Raw genomic sequence first — 12,073 nt, 5'->3', positions numbered from 1 at the left:
AACAAATATTATTTTGTAATCGTGGTATTAATAGAGATTGCAGTTTTTGTTTTCGCGTGTTGAATCGATAAAATAATTATTTTAAATTTATAACAGATAGGTAATAAATTAAATACGGTATATTTAGAAATACGTAGGTACTCAATAACCAACATTTTTATTATTATTCTATTAAAATATGTGTAATGTCCTTAAATCGAAGTCCACACACTATACATAATATTATGTGTATTAATATAAAAATTAGCATGTACATTTCTTATATAATAAATATTTTAATTAGCTATACAATTGTAAATTATTGGTGGAATTTATTATGTACATGTAAAATACACTTAACAGTTAACATATTATTTCTAGTGTGTTCGACTTGGTTGTGTATACATGAACTACTTTCGATTTTAAATTGTGTAGGTACATACGAAATCCACTTTCGTCGATCAAAATTATGAAAACTGGTTGGTTATTTATATTGTAATAAATATATTTAATCATATACGATCTGTATCCAGTCGTATCTTATATTACCATTATAAACAGAGTGACAGACATTTCTTTCTCTTATTTAATTTGTGAGTTTATTAAGATCCGAATTACCTGGATTATACCCCTCTATTGCCTGGGACAATAATATTCTGTTTCCGTCAATTTTTATAATTTATATCTTTGTTGACCAACGTGTAAGTGTATTCTGCTTCAGTACTTCACTAAATACTATATTAATATCCTTTACCTAAACTTTTAATTACACCTAATACTTAATATACTCCAGCATGTTATGTACAGGATTTCACTTTTTTTTAAATTACGCACGAACTATGTGATACATCATACATGAGAATCGGAACGAATAATGTTATAGGATCGTGCGATACCGTAGTCAGCTTGATGTGGTTCTATATATTATTTTAATGAAATATAATATTCGAAAAATCTTTAGAAAATTCCTGTAATTCAGAGAAATCGCAACAATCACTATACATATTATATATTAAAGATAAATAAACAAGTACTTTGTGTTTTTTTTGTATTATTATTATTTTTTTATGCTATTCTAGTATATTTAGGAAAAAATATTATCGATAATACAATAATAATAATAATTAATAACCGCGTCAATATTGGTTTTCGTGAACGAAAGTATGACGTGGACTATACCAGCGGAGAAGGTAAAAAAAAAATGAGATCGACGATAACCATGAAATTGTATATATATATTATGAGTACATGCACACACTCACTACTTATATATAGTTGATATATTTATGTCTACGTAAATAAATTATATACCTCTTAATATTATAATTCACGAGCAAGTCGAACGAGGGGAAAGTTATTGTCGTCACCCGAGCAGTGGAAAGGGGTTGTCGTTTCTCCAGTAGAGTAATTAAAGATTACATAATATAATAATTTAGAATTGTCTCCATAATGATTCAGCGGCGGAAAAACTCTACTCCAAAATACTTCAAAGTTGATAGTATAAAATGATCGATTTCTCTCTGTTTTTTAGATCACGAATTACTTATTTCCACTTGGACAAGAAAATAAATCTCTTTTTTCATTTATACATACTACAAAATAATGATACCCCACTACACGTGTCACAACAAAGAGTACATGTAAATATGTAATATGAATTTTTTGTTTTCTTTGTGGTACTAAGTACTCAGGTACTCTCCGCTCTCTCAGACAAATTCACCACCCTTCATATATATCTATTCTTTCAATAGCCACAAATAGCCAACCCCTTTGACCTCACCAGCATGGTAACTTACTGTAATTCTAGTCATAAAATCAGTTGTATCTATGTTTTATGTTAATTCATTCGGTTTCCTCATTTAATCATCCCTCCTTTCACATTTTCCACTTTTTTTGTTAGTTACCTCGAATTAAGTTAAATAGTTGTAAAATATAATAAGCTGATATTTCAATAAAAAAAAAAGGAAGTATATAGATAGGTGGACCGATTGAATGGCGTGGTGAGGAAGGGGTCAGGAGATTATGAAGTTGTAATAATCTACAAAATAAATTATTTTTACTCGCACATAAATACATAATGCATTCATTGAATCTTAATTTAATCAGTTGACATGATGTATAGTATAATATTTAGATAGATAAAATTACGGAAACTCATAAATTTTACACCGAAATCGTATTGAGATATTTTAAATACATGCAAATGCATCCATTATAATAAATATTATATAACATAAATATATATAGTATGGCGTTAGGGGAGTGTCACACTGTCACGATTCGTTAATGCTACACACCACCCCCACTTCATACTAAAGATATTATCTAGTCGCGCCACTAGCTACATATAGCTGCTTATATATTATTATATACTATAACACCATACGGTTTCCGCATGTGTTCCGATCCAGTGATGGAACACATTTGATCGACCCGAACGGTAAACACCGGCACGTAGCGGTAAACACACCACACTGCAGTGTGTTTTTTGTGCACCGGACCTTGACTATCTCATTTCTATCTATCGGAACATTTTTTTCTTTCATTTTTTTTTTCAAATATCGAGCGTATATTATGATACTACATATGATATTACTGTGAATACTAAGTATACATTCGCTATAAAACAAAAAATAAAAAAAATAATATAAAAATGAACAAACACAAAATCTGGTAATAATATGTTTGCCGTATGGTTTAGGTATTTCGATACTACTCGTACTAACAGGTGTTACAACGATATTGTTCATATTTTAGATTGAATTATTCTTCAATAAACATACTATAATTATTATTTATAGTTACTCCACGGTAGGTTTTTAAAATAATATTTATAAGCTAATGCAATCGAAATTCATGAGATTTTCATTGGCGATATTTATATAATTATGAACTTATATATATAGTAGTTGATACCAGTTGTTGGAGTCTATTGTCTATAAGAATATACTATATTAACAATTAAAATGAACTCTATTATTTTCATTCAAAACTATTGCAAAATTAAAAAATTAAAACACTGTTTATAAACCGGCCATTTATTGAATACAGTGATTATTTGAATTCGAGTAGTATTGTAATGCGTGAAATTGATTAGGATTTCAAAAATAGCGACATGAATTGTACCCATATGTGTTTTAATAATTAATTAAATAGGACTTACTTGAATTAAATTTAGGACATGATGGGTGTAGTCGGTGTAGGTTCAGACCACAGAAAGTTGCAAACAAAAATGGTCTCCACACACAATAGTCATAGACCACAATCTCGCAGACATGATTTCTACATGATAAATTAAATATTATATCGCTTATTCTTAGCCAGCACATGTATAAAATTACATTTAAAACATCTACTAAACGTATCTATATCTATTGCATATAGTATTTATTGTTTATACTTTTTGTTATAGGTACATTTTTTTTGAAATTCACAAAAATATTATACCTAATCAGATATTAGTCATTTATACCGACAATTACTATTTTTCCTTATTATCTTTATGCTTCGACGTTAGACTTCTATATTAATTCATTACGTTACAGTTTAAATGTATAAACTCAAATCTTGTGTCATGACAAACAAATTTATCCACAGCAGAGGGTAGAAGAAAGAATGATAATTTTTTTTTACGTGAAGCAAATAAAAACGTCAATTAGTTTCGGATCAGTTAGAATGGCAATACGCGCAGTCAGAGAAAAAGTTCTGAATTAAAAATAAAAAAACTTCTAGTCTTGGCCTAAATAATATAATTGCATTCAATTAAAACATTAGTATATAATAGAATGCGTGAAGCTGTTGCTAATAGAAAATTCATTGAAAATTCCCACAAAATATAAACTATAAAACAGCAGGTGCGGATACACGGGGGGCCGTGGGAGCGATGCCCCCCCCAAATCATGAAAAAAAAATCAATTTACTTAATTAATATGTCAAACGATGAAAAAAATTAAGTTATTTTATAGTTTAGAATTTTATATTTAATTTTTATTTACATTAAATCATAATAAATACATTGTTTAGCGGATAGTTTTATTTATGATTCTGTAATTTCTAACTGTGCCGACTAACGACGCTACGGATGCCGAACAAAGTATCAGAATTTTTTTTTTCATAACCCTAAGTATGTGCTTAAGAAGATGGTGTGTATTAAAATTAAATATATACATATTAAAATGTAATAATGCAATAATTAAATATTGTTAAATACATATTATAAATTATAATTTAGTAAAATTATTGAGTTCTCGACTCACGTTGTATTGCCGGGCAAACCAATTTTTTTCTTATTATTTAAAGTCTGTATCTCTTTGAATAATTACTGATTAAGTGTGAGATCCACACCGTTTTATAAATAATAGATGTATTTTAGTTAACTTTTTTGACACACAAACACATATTGTAATAATAATTTATTAATGCAGAGATAATTTATATATATATTAATATATAGATAACATTTACAATGAAAATTTCTTCAAACAAATATTGAATATTTCGAATCAATAAATGCAAATTTAACAAAATATGTCGAATATTTTTCATAAACAAAAAGAAAATTACATTTCGCTTTATAATTATTGTTGGTTTATTAATATTCAATAGTTTTTTAATAGTTTTTACTAATTGTTTTTAAATAAAGAGTGTTCTTTTTAATGCACCTAGGTTTTTTTATTAATTTTTAGTTGTAAGTTAATTCCTTTAAAAATTAAAGAAATATTTATAGTAATAGCATTGATTATGTAAATAATAAAATTAAAATAATACATAAATGATATATATATTGTACATATAATCGATGGTAATAATTATAATATAATAATAGAAATATTGTACAATATATAATTCAGGGGTGGCCAAATTGCGGCTGTCTTCATCGACGTATGCGGCTCGCGGTCTTATTTACAAAAACCAAAAACCAAAGTTTTAATTTTTTTTGCATACATTTATAAAAAAAAAAAATGTTTTATTATTATTATTATTAATATTCTTTTATATCATATTTCGTAATTTGATATATTTATTGGATGTTAGCTATCTTTATTAATTTTGTGGTATAAAAGTACAGATTAGATAATTTGGCTCTTGATATGATTGCATTAATACATGTGGCTCGCGTACATAGTCATGTTGGCCACCCCTATTATATAAATTACTCCCCTAATAATTACTCTGGATCCGATCCTGTAAAACAGTAGGCATTTTAGTATAATAAATAAAAACATAAATTGTATTATGTATAAATAGTTTAAAACCACTTATTTATTTCCATGCTCGATTAAAATAATATAAAATATAAATCATAATAGTAGTTAAAATATTGATTTTAAATGTTTAAATTAGTTTTTAAAATTGTACAGCCACTATTATACTGTTATAATAATTGATAATTCTCGTCCAATACTTTTCATAATAAAGAATAACATTAAAGTCTTCGTAAATTACATCATTATATATACGAAGTACGAACTCAATCAATAAGTAAACAGTAGTAGCTGTACAAAGTATTAAGTAAATGTTAAATCAATTAGACTATCTATGCTGATGAATATGGATAGGTACTTTATACTTTAAATATATATATTTATAATCGTCGTGACTTGATCAGATGATAATTGAGTATAATTAAATTAAAAAACATTTAACAATTTCGATAACTTAAATCTATCAAGACTTAATCAAAACTTATACCTATTAGCTAATAAGTTTACACGAATCATAGGTATTATGTATGCACGTAGTTGGCCCTTTATAGACCGTATAATATCTGCAATAATACCATATAGTGTTATATAATACGAAATGCACAGGATATATGTTAGACGACGTTATCGATTTGTATAATAAAATAATTAATAAACACAGTTTTATCGTCGATAGGGTCCATGCCGAATAACTACTGTAATATGTAATACATATGTCAATAAAATATCAACGTTGTTTATTATAATTTACGATTTAAAAAATATATTGTAAATTCGAAATCATTAGATAAGTAATATAGTACAACGTATATGCATAGACATACTGCAGCAGGTGACCGAAGCTGTAAACCAGTTGTCTCCAAATGTGCTACAAGCCAGGCTGTCGCGTCGTCGCTAATATTATCATCATCATCATTGTATTATGTATATATTATTAACTAGGTATTAGGTTATATTAGGTATTATGAGACAGAAACGGGTCGCGTTAGTTTTGCAATCGACTTATACGATCATGTACGAATGCATACAAATATATAAATCGTCTCCTTTGTAAAGTAAATACAACTAATGCTAGCATTAATAAGTGTATTATGTATTTTTTATTCAATATTTATCAACTGCAACATGTTCAAGTCTCAAGACAAATTTTTCGTTTTGACGTTAGTCGAGTATATATTATGCAAAAAGTTTATTTTTTGTTATTTTTAATGACCACACAGCAACTGCCGTAAATAATAACTGCAATTCTTTATACAATATTAGTATGTTTAAATTGCATTATATGATTATCTACTATTGCAGCGATTTATACATTATCTATTTATAAAATATTAGCATACATATAGAGTAGTTTTTTAAACGTGATATTAATTCATACTTCAATGTTGGAACACGAATTCATTCAAATTCTGGTTTTTGTAATTTTTAAGTACCTAATATATTTGACCATATCATTTTCAAATACAGTTTTAACTGTCCTATAAAGAACTTTGATCCTATATAGGCTACCATAAACCATATATGGTGGAGTAAATTGAGATTGTGTTTTGAATGTTTTGATAGAACCCAAAATAGTTTAACATCACTTAAAAGATAAACCCTTAAGTACCATTTTAGATGACGATCGACATTTCTCATGTCGATATATGACATTTCTTATTTATCTTTCAGTTTGAACAAAAAATTATAGGTACTTTTAAAATATTTAAGATTTTAAAATTTAACAAACGCACAAAGCGATTGATGTTTTTTCTAGACTTATCGCACGTTTCTTATATCTCTAAAAATAAAATTACTGTATACATAAATTAATTTTTATATTTAAATACATTTTTTAAAATTAAAACCCTTAATTTTAACAAATTGAAATAACAAAAACTAATAATATCGTAAGATAAATTAAAATAAAATAATTAAAAATAGGTTACAATAATATCATTAATACCTACCTACTTTAAAAAATGCCTGTGGTGGTAATAGAAGTTAAAATTATATGTTAAATAAGTTGATTATATAACATAATATATTATATTATACACAAATAATTTAATGCCCAACAACTCATTTTATTTAAAAAATTCAAATTTACGAATTTTGATGTCACAAAAATCTGATTTTTCTACACCGCTGCCATATTGTTATTTTATTCAATTTTGCAAATAGCGTTTGAAATGTAATTTGATACATTGAATTTTTTTAATTTTCAATTTAAACATGTAAATACTTCACAATTTTCTGACATAATTTGGACTTCGAATACTATAATGCAATGTATAAAAGGTAGTACGTGCACAATTACTGTACATTCTGTACATATGATGATACACGCACTATAAATTTTAATATTTTCTGTCGATTGTATGGATAAAGATAATGTATCATTATTGGTGATATTATACATCTGCACGTGTATGTACAGTGGTATAGCTACGTTCGTACTATATGTATTGGTACCGACCGACTTGCGTGCGTGTCACGCCTCTTAGCAAATAGGCTAAAGTCGCGCGCGCATTCCGCCGCGCTTACAAACGCGTACCTTATATATTATATTGCCATTGCGTTAAATATATATACCTATACGTAGTATACGTGCGTGTGCGCACTTTCTACGGGTCGGATGATCGTTTATTTTCCCATTACAATATTATCGTCTTTGTCATTGTTTTCGCGCACCGCAAAGTACCTATACATACATTATTATAATATGTACAGATAACGTACCTGTGTTCACCGTTTAGTCAGTTTTGCTATCGCCAACTCCCGTGATCACTCTCGCGTGGTGAAAAATTGTTTTTTAATCCTCCGAAAAAAAAAATCAAAAACAAAACAGTATAACATAATAACACAATATGATACACTCATTTTGGTCGTTTTATAGTTGAACACGCATCGTGGTCCGTGCACAGAGTGTGTAAAAACACGCGTGGGAAACGGCGGTATCGATGTGGTCGATACAACAGGTTTTTCGCATCGTATATATATTTATATATCAATATGTATATCGCTATATAATACTATGTACAAACAGAATCATACAATTTATACTAAATAACATAATAACTAAACGGTATCCAGAACCTATGAAATATAGGTACATGATGTGCACATTATCGTTATGAAGGTATTTTTAGTTAGTACATAACGAGAGTTATTCTCTTATAATAGAAATTCTCTTATTATCCCAATCGAAATGAAAACGAATTCCGTTTTATTGAATTTTTAACAAATATTCGTTTTCATTAAATTAATGTATTAGATTTGCATTCAAGTCAAGTTGGGTCAACAATTTAACAATTATGTCATAATTTTTTCAACCTTTTCGTAGTTATTTTAATAAAAAATCTTTTAAATAAGCACTCGAATCTAATAAATAAAAATATTTCTTTGTCATGTAGTGGTTTGTACTATTTGCGAATTACTGACCTAGTGAATTCGCTTGGGCTGATTCCTTTTATTAACCCAACCCATACATTGAGTATGCGCGTAGGAATGTATTATTTACATTTAAATACAGTAGTTGGGTTTGTATCGCGAAGTAGAAAATAATAGCATTCAAATTTAAATTTAAAAAAAAATTATTAAATCAATTTATTACTATAGGTTAGTACAGTGGTCGACAACTGCGGCCGACAACTGCGGCCGGCCCGCTTTAAGTTCTAGAACGACGAATTTTTTTTATATATTTTATTATTTTAAAGCTTTACAGTATATTTTTTTTCATAGTAAAGAATTTAAGTATATATATATATTTTTTTTTTTTTGTCTGACCCCCGAACTCTGTTTAGTTTGTGAATGTGGCCCGAGAGTCCAAAAAGGTTGCCCGCGACCAATGGGTTAGTGTATAATAACCTATTATATCTTATTGAAAAATTGTTTAATTTATTTTACAATCATATATTATTACATGTAAATTTTAACTTGTAATCCTTTACTCTTGTAATCTCAATACCACCCAGTGTGTCCCAGACACTCAAGAACAGTGTTAAAATGATATACTGAATTATTTTATTATTGTTTCAGATATTAAAAATAATTACTGTAATATATTGTGCCAGTTGTAACGCAAGTAAAAAGTTTCTAAGAACTGTAAAGTATTTATATTGGACCTTTTTCGAATAAATTAAATATACCAATAATAATTTCTTTGGATACAAAATTGGTTAAACTTAAAAACGAACCAATATAGACGAGGGTTATGGTTATACACACCCATTACTCCAAATTCTAAGCAATAACCATTTTAAACAATTTATGGACCTATTAAAATTAATCACATACTTAAATAATAAAATTATATTGATTTATTTTGAAGAAAAAAATAATGACAGCTCTAAATAATTAGTGTTGGCAGTTGGCGATCCCTCAAATAGGTATTTATCAATGAATTAAAACAAAAAGTTCATAATAATGAAATTCCCGCGCGTCGACATCCATATCTCCGACGAGATAATAATATATATTTTGCCATTAATTTAACAATACGATGTATCTATATATACGATTGTATATTCATGTCTATACTCTATAGTATGATAATATCTCATAATATCCGATAAATATCCTATAGACAATAATACAATACACGTCCAACACAATAATATAATATGAATATTGAAGTACACGGCGATAATATAGTAATAATAATAATTAACAATAATTTATTATATATAAGTAGGTACGGCCTTATAAGTATGCTGTATTGCTATTCATCGACATAAACGATGATAAGCCTATACGACCCGCGGTTGCAAGTCGCCTAGAACCAATTGTTGCTTTTGGAGGCCATATACGGATATACGCGTGCGTACCTATAAGACGTAACTCAGTTCCATTAACAAACGTTCCATATAATGTATAATATGTACTATGTATAGCTATTATAGGTAGGGCAATATTTGATTAATCGATGTTATATTGCGCATTGCACAGGACTGATTTGAATCAAATTAAAATGTTTACATCAAATACTCATAAAATGCAATAGAAATAATCACGCTATAATAATTTTTGATAAAAATTAATTATTATTTTTTTGGCGCTGACATGACTATTATATTTCAGATATATGAAATATAGATTTCCAAAAAACGAAACTTTTACTATTTATTCGTGTTAGCTCAGAAATCATCAGCAGTTAGTCCTTATAGATGAATGATGATATAAGTATTTACGGCTGTACTTATACGCGTTGATCTATCAAATTATTTGGGAAGTGGTAACATTTTTTTTAAAACCATTAGTGATTTTTTTATTATCGTACAGTCATTTTTATTGTTTATTTTTAAAAAGATTAATTCTGCTCCATAGTATGTGATTTATTTAAAATACCTATTTATTTATTTATTTAGATTATTTATAAATTTCTCAAATAGTTATAATATATGAACGATAAACATAACCATACACCCGTTATTATAATAATAGCTAATAGTTACAACGTACATATCTACTGATTCATACGCCACGACCTTAAACTGTTTGATTAAATGACGGGGGCGTAGTCGCAGTCGAGAACCAACGGCAAACTTCGGGTTTTCATTTCCGGCCGCTATAGTTTTGACGACTATATTTCCGCGGAATCGGCAGCGTTTAATCGTACACATTTCCGGTAATCGCGTAATTTTAGGTTGATTGCTACCGGCTCAGCGAACTGCTGATAATTTTCCACATCATGGCGTCTATTACATACGAATACGGAGCAATTGCACTTTGCACATCGTCCCTGCATGGTGTTAAGCGGCCGGTCCATCAACACAACCATTAGAACATTTAATAACACGCACTAATTACAATTTGTTTTTTTATTTCAAAATAATAGTAAGGTATCTCTGTTGTTAGAATTACTCATCTTCAAATAGTATGTTATTATTATTATTTATTCTACAACATAATACATATATTATATAGGACATAACTACATAAGTTATTAGTTCATTAATTTTTCATTATATTTTTAAGCGTAAATTTCACACAACTACATTAACATAAACATTATGATATTATAAAAAGAAGTAAAAATTGTTTGTAAAAATATACTTTATTATTTAAATACTAACTATATATTATAACATATTAACACATTTATATAATCCACATAAATTGACTTGGAAAATTAGTATAGCCATCACTCTGTATACGTATAACATATACAACTTACTGCGTGTTATATTGAAAGCAGTTTATAGTGTATATATGTATAGACGTATACATTTTTATTCGATGTAGCGTGACACTGTGACAATGATGCGCTATGCGCACGTGAAATAAATCGCTACAGCATCGTCATTACACAATAGAAGTAACCTATTATATTGAATTGGTTTGTCTGGTTGACGGTCTGTGGGGATTAAAATATTTCGCTAGACGTTTGTCAATGACATAAAGTAAAACTAGAAAAAAAACTCGTTTTTTAAAAGATTTGCTAAGATATATAGATAGGTAACAACATCTAACGCGCGTTTGTAAGTGTAATTATATTATAGGTATTATATTGTATACTCTGTGAATGTGTATTTTAACGGGTTTAGTTCGTTTTTGTCACGTTTTAACAACTCATTAGTAATATATTATTTCCAACAGCATGCCAGGTATAGTGTATAAACGAGATCGCTATTTCTGATGTCACAATTTTATCTGTTGAAAGTAAATCCATTTATCTATAATATGGATTATACGTGGGTAAATGCGTAAGGCTAACTTCTACTGTAACATAACGTATAATTTATTCTAAAGACTTAAATTCTTTAATGTGCATACGCTCTATATATAGAAATATATAAAATATATACTTTACTTTAGTGTTTAAAATATATTATTTATGATAAGAAGCAAAATCAAAAATGATTAATGATTCATTTATTTCGCGGCTTCATGTATTAGAAACAAGCATA

At 27.9% G+C, this 12,073-nt stretch overlaps 1 protein-coding gene across 1 annotated transcript in view; it reads left to right on the top strand.

Moving 5' to 3' along the window:
* The window catches only part of LOC113548837 (hillarin), a 38,007-nt gene that overhangs the window by 16,987 nt on the left and 8,947 nt on the right, over positions 1 to 12,073 (top strand). The window lies entirely within an intron of this gene.

The sequence above is a fragment of the Rhopalosiphum maidis genome, chromosome 1 (genome assembly GCF_003676215.2).
Source record: "Rhopalosiphum maidis isolate BTI-1 chromosome 1, ASM367621v3, whole genome shotgun sequence".
Classification (NCBI taxonomy): domain Eukaryota; kingdom Metazoa; phylum Arthropoda; class Insecta; order Hemiptera; family Aphididae; genus Rhopalosiphum; species Rhopalosiphum maidis.
The sequence above is the reverse complement of the archived record's forward strand: the minus strand, read 5'-3'. Positions and strand labels throughout refer to the sequence as shown.